The 13465-nt window shown below is 45.8% G+C and overlaps 1 protein-coding gene across 2 annotated transcripts in view; it reads right to left on the reverse strand.

The window, feature by feature from the left end:
- Nucleotides 1-13457, reverse strand: part of C1QTNF2 (C1q and TNF related 2) — a 30375-nt gene extending 16918 nt beyond the window's left edge. The window contains exon 1 of one of the 2 annotated variants that reach the window (XM_083181396.1): nt 13385-13457. The gene's annotated coding sequence lies outside the window, so the exon portion shown is untranslated. Of the gene's footprint in view, nt 1-4670; nt 4730-13384 lie in introns of those variants that run through there. The other variant, XM_083181397.1, reaches the window with a different exon arrangement.
- Between the last annotated feature and the right edge of the window lie 8 nt (nt 13458-13465).

Consider the following 13465-nt stretch of genomic DNA (forward strand, 5'->3'; position numbering starts at 1 on the left):
CACAGATGTTACATCTGTGAAATAACCTCGAGTGTTACCGTTGCAAAGGGGTAATTCCAGGTCATCCATCTTTTATTTAGAGGCCTGGGCCAATATTATCAGAAAGGCAGAAAAATAACAGATTTTTTTTTCCCATCTCCAAAATGTGGAAAACATATTTTGTCCTCAGTCTCTCAGCAAATAAATGCGGGGATATTATCCTATGTAATAAAAGGCTAAAGGCTGCCATCCACATGGCTGAGACGTGACACATTGCATGTCATTTTCCTGCAGTTGCGATGCGAGGCGCGTTTCCGTGCCCCGTGCATCGCAGTCCCTGATCCTACGGGCTGCTATGAATATTTATCACAGCCTGCAGCCTTGACTGGGATCGTATACGATATGATGTATTGTATGCGATCCTGTCATCTGCAGCTGCCGGGTGACTTGGCGGAGTATGCAGAATGGACTTTGATTAAAGTCCAATCTGCATTGTCGAAAACTGTTGCTGGATTGTGGGATCCGCGGCCGTATTCGACTATAGGTGGCCATTTTCACCATTCCATGGACTTTCCGACTGTTGGAATAGATTTGACCTAATCTTGTTGGAAAAGGAAGATACTCCCCTCAAGCTGCTCCTCACCTTTATGGGGGGGGGGGATTCAAATATTTTGCGCACTGGCGGCCACTGGATGGAGCCCAATGGAGCAATTAAAGTGTTGTTCCATTCAGCCACGCACAACTGCCCAAGCTGACATTGCAATGTTCCATCATTTTGGCATCCTGGTAACTAGTTGCATAATAAATTGTTACAACCTGCCTAAATCCCTTGTGAATTATTCCTCCCCACTGTGTGGCATAATGTGAATAAGATGCACTACGGTGTGGAATAATGTGAATAAGAGGCACTACTGTGTATCAGAATTAGAATAAGGGGCACTACTGTGTGACAGTATGTGAAAAGAGGCACTATGATGGCATTATCTGACTAAGGGGCACTACTGTGAGACATAATGTGAACAAGGGGTACAACTGTGTAGCATAATGTGAATAAGGGGCACTACTATGTGGCATAATGTGAAAAATGGGCACCACTGTGTGTCAACATGTGAATAAGGTGCACTACAGTGGCATATAGTGAATAATGGGGCACTACAGAGTGGCTTAACCCCTTCAGTGGCAATCCTGAGAATTTTCCGGGCTGTGCCTCAGTGCCCAGTCTGGCAAGCCCGGAAAATTCTCAGAGATTGCCACTGTTTACAGCCGGGCAGCGCTGCTGAATTCAATCGCTGAACTGAGGCAGCTTCAGCGCTGCCCGACTCCCTCCTCCTCCCCTCCAGCCTTTCTATACAAGTCTCCAGCGCCGGCTGCCGGGGACGGGATGCAGGGCTGTGCAGCGGCTGATTGACAGTTCAGCTGCGCTGCCCGGACCCGGGGAGGTAGTGGTGGTTTTTTTTAAGGGAGCGCTCAATGGGCGGTGATCCCGGGGGGAGCAGTGCCTAGCGATCAGGTCTGAATCAGGCCCATGAATCAAACACCCTTTGATGACATAATACCAACCAATAAAAGGTGTAACAATCATAAGTATGTACATAACATACAAAGATGAACGTCCTGGCACGTTGTACTATTAAATGGACCCATGCGGTTTCTCCATACATTACATGGACCCATGCGGTAACCTACAGAGCATTAAAGAGAGTATTGATGATTTAAAATAACTGCCAATGGACAGAACAGAACTGAACTATGTTTTCAATAACTAGGGATAATTTGTTGCTGCTGCGGCAGCACAGTACTCACGCGTTTAACATACATCAATGCATCCCCAACACAACAAGAACACGGAACATGATGTGCTATCAATCTTCCTTCTGACAGTTTGTACATTCTTTATAAGTTTACCACTAACTGACTACAGACCTAAGATCTGTACAGCTGACATAGGAATGTACAGTAGTATTTCTTAGTGATTGTATTGTTGAAGACTAGTTGGTCTGTATAACATTTATTTTAATTGTAAAGAACTTTCCTGATTCAATTGGAGAGAGTGAGGAGAGAGATAACGTATCAGCCAATCAGATCCTCGCTGCCGTGTTACAAGTGTATGAAAATGAGTTAGGTGCTGACTTTATCTCGCTCCGTATTCATTTTCTATAAGGGACCTGATTGCTGGGCAGCATTTTCGCAGGCCGGGATATTATCGAAGGACTGCGCAGGCGTATGGATTGTAGCGTGCATGCACGAGGACATCCAGCATTTTTTTTTTGGTACTTGTTTCCTATCTGGGCGCCCGCTACGTTAATTGCGCACCATGCTATTCTCCGTATAAAAATCGGATCGATTTAATTTTTAGTGGACTGATAATGGCAATTTACCGCCCCATTACCAACGACACCACCACTATCCACGTGATCCCGAAGCGTGGCGAGCGGTACGCGTCCTCCAACTTTTTCATACCCCCACTATCCACGTCGGCGTGGAGTTGAGAATAGAAAGTGTGGCGAGCGCAGCGAGCCACCGAGCCCGAAGCGTGGCGAGCGCAGCGAGCCCCGCGAGGGGCCGCGGATACCTGTGAAGCCCGCGAGGGGACACGGATACCTGTGAAGCCCGCGAGGGGACACGGATACCTGTGAAGGTATCCGTGTCCCCTTGCAGGCTTCACAGGTATCCGCGTCCCCTCGCGGGGCTCGCTGCGCTCGCCACGCTTCGGGCTCGGTGGCTCGCTGCGCTCGCCACACTTTCTATTCTCAACTCCACGCCGACGTGGATAGTGGGGGTATGAAAAAGTCGGAGGACGCGTACCGCCGCCCCTCGCGGGGCTCGCTGCGCTCGCCACGCTTCGGGATAAAATTGTGAATTTTCCCTTGGGTACCAAAGTGTCTTCCCTTGATTCCCAAGTGCCACCCTTCCATCCACTCCGATCCGATACAAAATGTAGTCGGATCGGACGCCATCGTACAGCATTGTGCACCGCATGCGATGCGATCCGATTTAAAATGAAATCGGATCGGATAGCATCGTATGCCATCGTACATCATCGAGTACCGAATCCGATGCGATCCGATTTCATTACGGTGCCGTACGTAGAAAACCTGGGCGCCCAGATAGGAAACAAGTACCTTTTTTTTTATCGCAAGCGGTTTGCAAGTTGACTGACAGGAAGCCGGTGTTTGTGGGTGTTAACTGGCCGCATACTGGGAGTGTCGGGGGGGAACGCAGGTGTGTCCAAGCATTTTCAGGCAGGGGGCCAGATTCTCTAAGCTTCAAAAGTGATAAAATAGAGAGTGATAAACAGCCAGCCAATCAGCTCCTACCTGCCATGTCACAGACTGTGTTTGAAAAATGTCAGGCAGGAGCTGATTGGCTGGCTGTTTATCACTCTCTATTTTATCACTTTTGAAGCTTAGAGAATCTGGCCCAGGGTCTGTGACGTCAGCTCCGGCCCCGATCAGCCTGATTCTGTCACACCAGCCGCTTAGGTCCTGGGTTACGTACAGACTGCACACACTGGGAAAATCTTTTGATGGTGTTTGCGAAGGGATTTGCAGCTAATCACAGGGCCGTGATATTTTTGCAATCATTTGCAGGCTTGTGGGTTGTTCCTCTGGTGGGTGACGGCTATCTGACCGCAGGGCTCTGCAAATTAGCAGCGATCAGGGTGTACAGTGGCACCCTGGGGTGCCTCAGGACACTAGAAGGGGTGCCTTTTATTAGTGGTCCAGGACCAGGTCACATTTTTTTATGGTCAATGTACAACAGGGCTGGTGGCTTCCAATCGTAATAGAGGTGGACAAACAGAGGCAAATCTTGGGGTGATTCTGGTTGACTTGCTAAGCAGCGGTCCACACATCCCCGCCGCTTTGTGAATGTTGCATAAACATCCATGGTTGCCCCCACGACCGCCTTCACCCCCCCCCATGTGAACGCCACGACGGCTATGCAAGTCATCGAAGACGTCCGCACAGCAGCCTCGCACATGCGCATATGCGAATAGCACAAACAACGGTGCAAATACGCCAGGGACCGATCAAATTAGAATGAGGGCCCTTATCCCTCGCCACATAACTGGCCCTAAGGATGACATATATAAACACAATCTATTTTTTTTTCGACATTTTTCAATAAGCCTCTTTTGTCCTAGGGCCCAGGTACCGCGAAAGAAAATTCTGATACTCTACTGCGCCGCGATTCAAAAAAGTTTGGGAACCTCCACTCTAAGGTTTGATACATCTCCCCCACAGAGTATAAGTCACATCAATACTGTAATATAGTACGGGATAAATAAATCAAGGTGGACACTTCCAGGCAACAAATAATACAGGGCAACAGTAGGATGGAATCGGGGAGATCAGCATTGCACATTTTTGCATTTTTTTTAAACAGATGTTTTTACTTAACAAAAAAAAACTTAAAGAAATCTTCTTATAGAACATTCTACACTAATAATGATTTCTTTCATAAAAAAGTAACTTTATATGTAAGATTTTCATTCCATGATTTGTGACCTCACGACTACATCTACCCAAATACAGTACAGAATAAGTCTAATGTTAGTATGATTATATAACTGCTTGCTGCCTGATAGTACAGCACTGGTCACTCTCCCACCAGCTCCCCTCTAGTCCTCTCGGCAGGGTCCCCGGCTGTTGGAACGGTTCACAAGGGGTGCAGAATCAGGTCGTACTTACGTTTACCAGCGTTGCAGGAGTCCCAGATGGGCAGCCCGACAGCCACTCACTGGTGTAGTTGCTGGGATTCCAGCATTGTCAGTCTCAGCTCTGTGTGAGAGCCAGTCCCATCCGCTCGGCTTCTCCGTTAACTCAGCCTGAACTCATTTTTTTTTTGTTATATTTGCCTCTGCCAAAGCATATTTTACTAATGTTGTAATTGGCTTTGGGTTCTTTATACACGTTACGTCACAAAGGAATCAATCTAACGTCTAAACAGATGGTTGGAGAGTATGCTGAATCCTTCCATGCTATAGAAATGTAATACATCCCAAAATAATATAATTTCATTGGTTGTGGGGGGTTGCTAATTTCTTTATCAGCCACTCTGCTAACAGGTTGGGTTCCTCCATGATATCACTTCATTGACCAGTGTTATTAATCTTTTTACACGGGCTGATGTATCGGCATTTGATTGAATGGCTGATATATATCGGTGCACCATCAGCCAGTGTGTACCATCGATATATCTGTGAACAGCGTTGTGCACAGATATAACGCGTCAGCTGTGCAACACAGCCGATGCCCGATATATCTAAGGATATATCAGCTCATTGTGCTATGTGTGCGGGCGATCCGCCGATTGCCCATACAGCTGCGCCGGGAGCCGACGGAGATTGACAGCTCCGTGGGTGGGATGCTTGCAAATATGGCCGCCAGTTTGGGATGTCAGTCCCGACGGATTGGGCATCGTGTATGGAGAAGACGCTGCCCAATCCGTCTGTAGATATATATATATATATATATATATATATATATATATATATTAGTATGGAAAAAAGAATTCAAGAACCCGGCGACTGAGTGGACAAGGATATACAAAATGGTACTGTATGAAAAATTTATTTTCACATATAAGACATATATAAAACGTACACAATATCTAAAAAAAAAAAAAGGGGGGGATGTATCACTATGGGACGATAGGGAACAATGTGTATGGTAGCACAATAGAAAAAAGATGACACAATAAAAAAGCTTATTGACTATGTAGGTAAAAAACTATAGCGTTAAAAACCACATAAAAGTCATAAGAAAAGATGAAATGAGGTTCCGTAAAACAAGTGTTATAAAAAAATGATATAAAAAGAGGCTTAAAAAAAAATAATTAATTAATTAAAAAATAATAGAAATATACAGTTAAACCAACCAAAGGCACAAGATTGTGCACACAACTATTCACGTGTATTATATCTTTAATTGGAAAGGACTGTATCTACAATCAAAGACTATTAGGGTCTATATGAAAATTATGACCCGTCCAGTTCAGTCTTTCTTCAGAAAATATATTCTCTGTCCAGAATTCTAGATACATGGACTGAGTCTACAGCTTTCGTTATCCTAGGGCTATAAATTACAAAGTATAACACTGTATATTTCTATTATTTTTTAATTAATTAATTTTTTTTATATATATATATATATATATATATATATATATATATGTGATTAATTTTTATCAATTGTATGGTATATGAAATGGCTACGCAGTTGCTATAATATTATCTTATATATCTGTAGGTGGCCGCCTATAAAATTGTACTGTATTTTATATGATTAATTCTTTTTTATACAAATAAATGAAAATCATTATTTATTTATTTACTTCATCCATGGTGCAAATAGATATTTAAAAACAGCGCAGACACTCCATTTTTGTTCTTATATTGTCTTTATTTGTATCTGTCTAGAACCTGTACCCTAAAAAGTCGGGCAATAGACAGATCAGGTGTATCCACACTGATACACATGGGAGAACTGCAAGCTAAAATATAGATTGACTAGATTCTAAAACATTATAAGATAAATAATATTTTTTCTGTATTTGATACTAATTAGCGCCCAATCTTCCACTAATTTAGTGGTACCCCCTTTTTCTGTGGATTATATTTGGATGTTAATGAACAGATATAAAATGACTGTACATATATACAGTATATATATATATATATATATATATATATATATATATATATATATATATACCATATATACTCGAGTATAAGCCTACTTTTTCCGACCATTTTTTATGCTGAAAAAGCCCCCCTCGGCTTATACTCGAGTGAGAGTCACACTTGAGTCAATGCGTTTTCCCAGTTTTTTGTTGTAAAATTAGGTGCCTCGGCTTATATTCGGGTCGACTTATACTCAAGTATATACGGTATATATATATATATATATATATATATATATACTGTTGCACTATACTTTCAGTTCTTTTAGAACACAGCATGAATAGAAAAGCTGTGCATGGGAACACAAAGCGATGATAAAGAAATAAAAACATATATCGGAAATCTTTTCCAGAGCTTGATTAAAAGTTGGATGGAGAATCGCACAAATGACATCAGCCTAAATGATGGTGGATCGGAAATGAACCTGGTTTAGATGGACTCCAGAACACCCAATAAACAAATATCAATGACTGTTGTAAATCATTCTGATGTTGACGAGAAGCAGCATAGTTCCCTGTCCACGAGTCTTGAAAGTTCCTCAATTGAGTGACTGTTTTGATTTTGATGGGATCCAGTTTATCACTGTTAAAATAATGGTGGTATACACCAACACAGGCAAATGATTTGCCCCCATTCTGAGGATATTTGGTTCATTGGGCTGATCCAAATGAAGTTGACAGTCTTTACGTTGACCCCATATGGTTGACAGGTCAAAAGATCTACATCAGGGCTGGCCAGAGAGGTCTTCGAGATCTACCAACGGTCCACATTTTCCAAATCATCTAGCTGGTGCACAGCTGTAGTCATTACTAACTGTCACATTCCCCAGACCATCTAGCTGGTGCACAGCTGTAGTCATTACTAACTGTCACATTCCCCAGATCACCTAGCTGGTGCACAGCTGTAGTCATTACTAACTCACATTCCCCAGATCACCTAGATGGTGCGCAGCTGTAGTCATTACTAACTGTCACATTCCCCAGATCACCTAGCTGGTGCACAGCTGTAGTCATTACTAACTGTCACATTCCCCAGACCCCCTAGCTGGTGCACAGCTGTAGTCATTACTGTCACATTCCCCAGACCCCCTATCTGGTGCACAGCTGTAGTTATTACTAACTGTCACATTTTCAAACCTGCTGCATTCATTCCTACTATAGACCCACAGGTTGCCTGAGATGCATGAACTGTAGGTAGATCTTGAGGACAGGTTTGGCCACCCCTGGTCTACAGGGTCGTTAGATTGAAATGTGAAAGGTAGGCAGATGAATGGGTCAACAGGTAAAAAAAGGTTGACACAAGCAAAGGATCAGCCTGGAAAAGGTTGACACAAAAAAGGTCAACACAAGGTTTTCTCTTAGTTATTTGTGTCGATTTGTTTGTTTAACCAGATGTGCCCCCGATTGATGTACTGGGTCTCCTCAGAGAGCTAGCTCACCCAGCTAGCTCTCAAAGCCCCATGGGAAATGCCAGGGTAGAGATACGCAGGGCTGGGTACTGGGGTAGGGGGATCTGGTGTACAGGTTACAGGGGGTGCATCACCACCTGCTGTGGAAAAGGGGTATCAAGCATTACTGCTTGCAGCTTCAAGTTAGGTGAGGAGGAGTTTGGGCATTACCACCCAGGCCCTTAGGATATTGAACCCATTTGGAGCGACACCCCTGACTGTACAGTATATGAGCACCAGTGGCTAGACATTGCCCGGTAGATCAGACACATTGGTTATGCTTTAACTGAATGTCACCAAACATATAACAAATATAATTTCCGATCTATTGTAATATACTGGGTAGGTATTGAATATGCATTGATTCAGACCTCATTTTTTGGGTCTATGTACTAAGATTTGGAGAGAGATAAGGTGGACGGAGAAAAAATACACCAGCCATTCAGCTCCTAAATGCCATGTTACAGGTTGTGTTTGAAAAATGACAGGAACTGGTTTGATGGTACTTTATCCCCGTCCACTTTATCTCTCTTCAAGGCTTAGTACATAGACCGGTTAGAACCTGTTACAGAGGCGGGCGAAGTGAATGCTAAAAAAAAAGTCTTGTCTCAATAGCAAATGCAACACCTCTGATTCAGGTCATTAATGATGGGTAATTGGGAATAGTATTGTTGCTGGATTGAGGCGTCAGATGGTAGGGATGGTCATAGAACATCAAAGATGGACCACCGATGGTCAATGGTTTTCCCACTGATGGCAGAAATCTGATGGTTTTCCGCCACTATCAGGAAGCATTGTTTTTTTTTCCGCTGGTGGCACGGACCTTGGTCCCACCCCCTATGGGCTGCTTAATGGTCACATCTCAAATCTGATTGGCTTGCGCTGAGTGCAAAACCATTCATGGTCCACAGTCGGTGGAAAATGGCATCAATATTATAGATCACCATCTGTGGCACCACTATTTATTAACTTTGATGGTATGAAACCATTGACAGTGGAACCATCAATGGTTACAACCACCAAACCCTGATCTATCAATCACCAGGCCGATCAGGGGTGGGAGGCAGAGCTTTGTGGCTAGGCTCCATGTTCAGTACCAAGGAGTGGAAGAAACATATTAGGGGGCCTTGTGCAATTGATGGCATACACCTATGAGAACCCCATCATTGATGTTAAAATGCCATACATGCCTACCCCCGGGAAGGCCTGGGAGGCTCCCGAAAGTCGGAGACCCCTGCTGACCCCCTGGAAAGGTGGGAAAGTACCTTGCAAACCCCCCCCCCTATATTACACGCTTCATGCCGAATTGCATCATTGTGGCCCTGTCCCCACTGTGCACTGCCTGTAATATCGGCATTGTGCAGTGGGGGAAATAGCCACAATGACACTATTGAGTGCCACAACCCCTGCACAGCCTCCTCACGTGAATCCTGCCCACTTCTGCTTTGCCAACCTGGCTGCCTCCTCTCTTGGAGAAGGAAGCCAGAAAGGACAGCAACCCTGCAAAACAGTTAGGTCTAGATCCTAGTTGGAGAAAACCTCTCCGATGTCACAGAGGGAGGAGCAAAGTCCAAACATGGGAGCTCGAATGGAACCTTGCAGGCTCACTTCACTTGCCATCTGGTTAATAAATTCAATAGCTAGTAGCGTAGCTAGTAGTGTAGATAGTGTGGGGACACCGGCCATGCTCCGCCCCTGGGTGTGAAAGGTCCTTTTTCCAACTTTGATTTAGCAACTATCATGACAAAACCATCTATCATCAGGGGAAGGGGGTGGAAACAATGGATAGTTGACCATCGATAGATATTCTAGCACCCTCCAACTTTGTAAACCCACACAGTTCGTCTTCCCTGCCTGGGGTGTCGTTGTCTGCTGTAGTGTTTGTAGCACAGTGTGGTCTGTATATCAGCACTAATATGCAAACCAGACCTGTGCTAGAAAACACAACAGCAGACAGCGACACCCCAGGCAGGGAAGAGGAACTGCATGGGTTTTTAAAGTTGGCGAGTGCTAGAATGAACACTTGGTGACCTGATCGATCTTTCAGACAGGGTTGTGGTTGCCATCGATAGCAGTCCCTGCGATGACCATTCCCATTAGAAGGTGGGTGTGGCAGACCATGCATGGTTAAGGCCCCATTCACTACTGCGTATTGCATGTGATACTGTGCCAACTACATGACCTCCATTTATTGTCCCAATGGGTCAAAAACATGGAAAAGGGGCCATATTGTATAAGTGCATGGGGGCCTTTACTGTACAGATCAGGAGTTCCCAATTTTTTTTTAAATCATGGCACCGTTGAGTATCAAAATTTATTTCTCGGCAACCTCAGCCAAAACTTTCTTTTTTTTTTTTTAATTTATAAGTAAAATATTAAATTAAGTGGTACTTGTTGCCTAGCACGGCGCCCATTGCATAGCGTATTTAGTGGTATGCGATGCATGCGATGCGATATTCCCATTAAATAAACAGGAGTGCTTGTACAATGAAATATCGCATAGCATCGCATGCCAGAAAATGGCATGCGATGCGATTTTTAATTGTACAAGCACCCTGATGGGTGCTTACAATGTTAAATGCACCCCCATTGTCAACGACACCCCCACTATCAACGCCAACCCGAAGCGTGGCGAGCCCACAAGGGGCCGCGGTACACGTCCTCTGACCTTTTCATACTCCCACTATCCACGTCGGTGTGTAGTTGATTTTAGATAAAGTAGTATTATCCTTCCTGGATGCCTCTGTGCTCTGCACACCAACATTGCTGTTACCCTGTGCTACCAAGGCACTCGCTGGATTTGGGTAATACCGAAACTGTCACAGCTGAAACTCTTGCTTTAAGTAAACACAGGGTGCATAGCTGAGAGCAACTCTAGTACCTGGCTGCACTTGTCCCGGAGGTCTGAGTACACCTGCATGGTCTCCCAGTTGCAGCATAGCCATGCAGTAGACCGCATGAGCCGGACGGACGGAGGACCGGGAGACGGATACGCCGCATAACATCAAGACGAGCACCGCACTGAACCTGCTAGAAGGAGAGGTATTGGTAGGGACAGTGTAGGTGGTTAGTCTCAAGCGTGATTTTATTACTAATCGCCCCTTTTTCCTTACAGGCAAGCACAGTATTTTATTTTACATTTATATCTTAACCCCTATCCTGTCACAAGTGCCTTAAATACCCTAATTAACTTGATTTTAGATAAAGTGGCGAGCGCAGAAAGCCACCGAGGCCGAAGCGTGGCGAGCGGACGTGGAATATGAGCCCGAAGCGTGGCGAGGGGACGCGGAATACACGTAAAGTAATCCGTGTCACCATCTAAAATCAACTCCACGCCGACGTGGATAGTGGGGTATGAAAAAGTCGGAGGACGCGTACCGCCGCCCATCGCGGCCTCGCTGCGCTCACCACGCTTCGGGTTGGCGTTGATACTGGGGGTGGTGTTGACAATGGGGGGGTGCATTTAACATTGTAAGCACCCATTAGGGTGCTTGTACAATTAAAAATTGCATCGCATCGCATGCCGCTATATTGCATGCGATGCGATTGCATAAGATGCAGTACAATCAAAATCGTGGGTGCCGTGCTAGGAAACAAGTACCAATTAAGTTAATTATGTTTATATGTCATCCTTAGCTTAAATTTTGTGGCAAGGGATAAGATTCACTTCTGCTTTTTTAAATTGGTAGGCTCCAGCACTGGTTTTGCCTATGGGCCAGTGACCCAGTCAGTCAAAGAGAAAGGATGACCATCGATAGCTAAAACTATCTATGTTTGTCAATCACATACTTTTTAGCTATCAATGGCTGGTTGCAGAATTGCCATCGATGGCAACTGCACCGATGGCCATCCCTAAGCGAAAGCACATCTACTAGCTTTGGAAACATTTGCTTCGAGCAGGCTTAAGGCCTCCATACACTATGCGATTTGGGCCCGATTTGACCCAATTCGGAGGAATCGGGCTGTGAAATCTGGCCAAATCGCATGTGCAGACATCCCATCCGACCCGATGCGCATCGGCTCGGATTCGGGAGGTTGGACGGGCTGCACATAAGATTTGTTATGTGCAGCCCGTCCATAAGATTTGCAAGGGGATCAGAGACAGAGACTGGGTAGCGTAGGGGAAGCCTGGCACATAGAAATTAATGGACAGCCAGTAATTGGCTGAGAGCTCTCTGACTGAGAGAGCTCTCAGCCAATCACTGACTGTTAATTAATTTCTATGTCTGCCTGCTGCTGCCCGGCTTCCCCTTTGCTACCCGGTCTCTGCTCTCTGGTCCCCTCGCGGAGTTCACCGCCTGCATACCTCCCAACTTCTGGCCGGAGGAAATAGGGACACTCGCGCGGCATAGCCGCGTGAGCGCCCGAAAAGGGGGCGGGGCGTATGCAAATGAGGGCGCGGCTTATGCTAATTAGCCGCGACCTCATTTTCATACGAGAATAGACGCTGTGCGCATAGCGTCTATTCTACTAGATTGGGGGTCTCCCAACTGTCACCCCCCCCCCCCGCAGCGGGACAATGCCTGCCGCGGGTGGGACAGGACCCGAAAATCGGGACTGTCCCTCTAAAATCGTGACAGTTGGGAGGTATGCGCCTGGACCAGTGCGCCCACTGCCTCCCCTGCCTGGCTCCCTGCTTGCAGTCCCCCGCTCGGCATCTGGCTCCCTCCACCGCAGGTACTACAGGCTGCATCCGCTGCCTGCTTGCAGCCCCCATGCCCTGCTCAGCTCCCGGCTCCCGCTGACAGCAGCTCCCCGGGGGGACTGCATGTGATAAATCGCATGCGATTTATCACATGCAAAACCTGGCACATCAAGTGCCAAATCGTATGTGACCCCCCCAGGGGAGTTGTCAGTAGATTAGGTCCGACTTGTCCTTTGGACAAGTCGGCCTAATGTATGGGGGCCTTTACACTGCCATATGTTGGAAGCAAGTGAAACTTCATCTACTAGCTTTCGAAGCATTTGCTTTCGAGCGGGCTTACTAGTATTAAATATAAATAATTTGATTTGGTTTTGGACCACCAATCCAAGGCACCCTTGCAAGTGTACCGAGGGTGCCACAGCACACAGTTTTGGAACCACTGGTATGACTATAAGTGGAGTTAGTATAGGCAGGCGGCCATTCCTACAGGCCTGTGTCAGTACCATGCTTGCAGCAGCTGCATGCTACCCAGTGGCAGAGGAGGCATGCTGGGACCTGCAGTGCAGCATGTGTGCCATACTTTTACCATAGGAGCTATGCAGCCTGTGTAATTGCCATAGCAACCAACCTGCAGTCCCTGACTCCCGCCCCTAGCAACCGGGCAGTATCCGGCGGAGCGTGGGTTACCGGCTCACGTAGCGTGACGTCC

Source organism: Crinia signifera, chromosome 4 (genome assembly GCF_055691185.1).
Source record: "Crinia signifera chromosome 4, ASM5569118v1, whole genome shotgun sequence".
NCBI classification, from domain to species: Eukaryota; Metazoa; Chordata; class Amphibia; order Anura; family Myobatrachidae; genus Crinia; species Crinia signifera.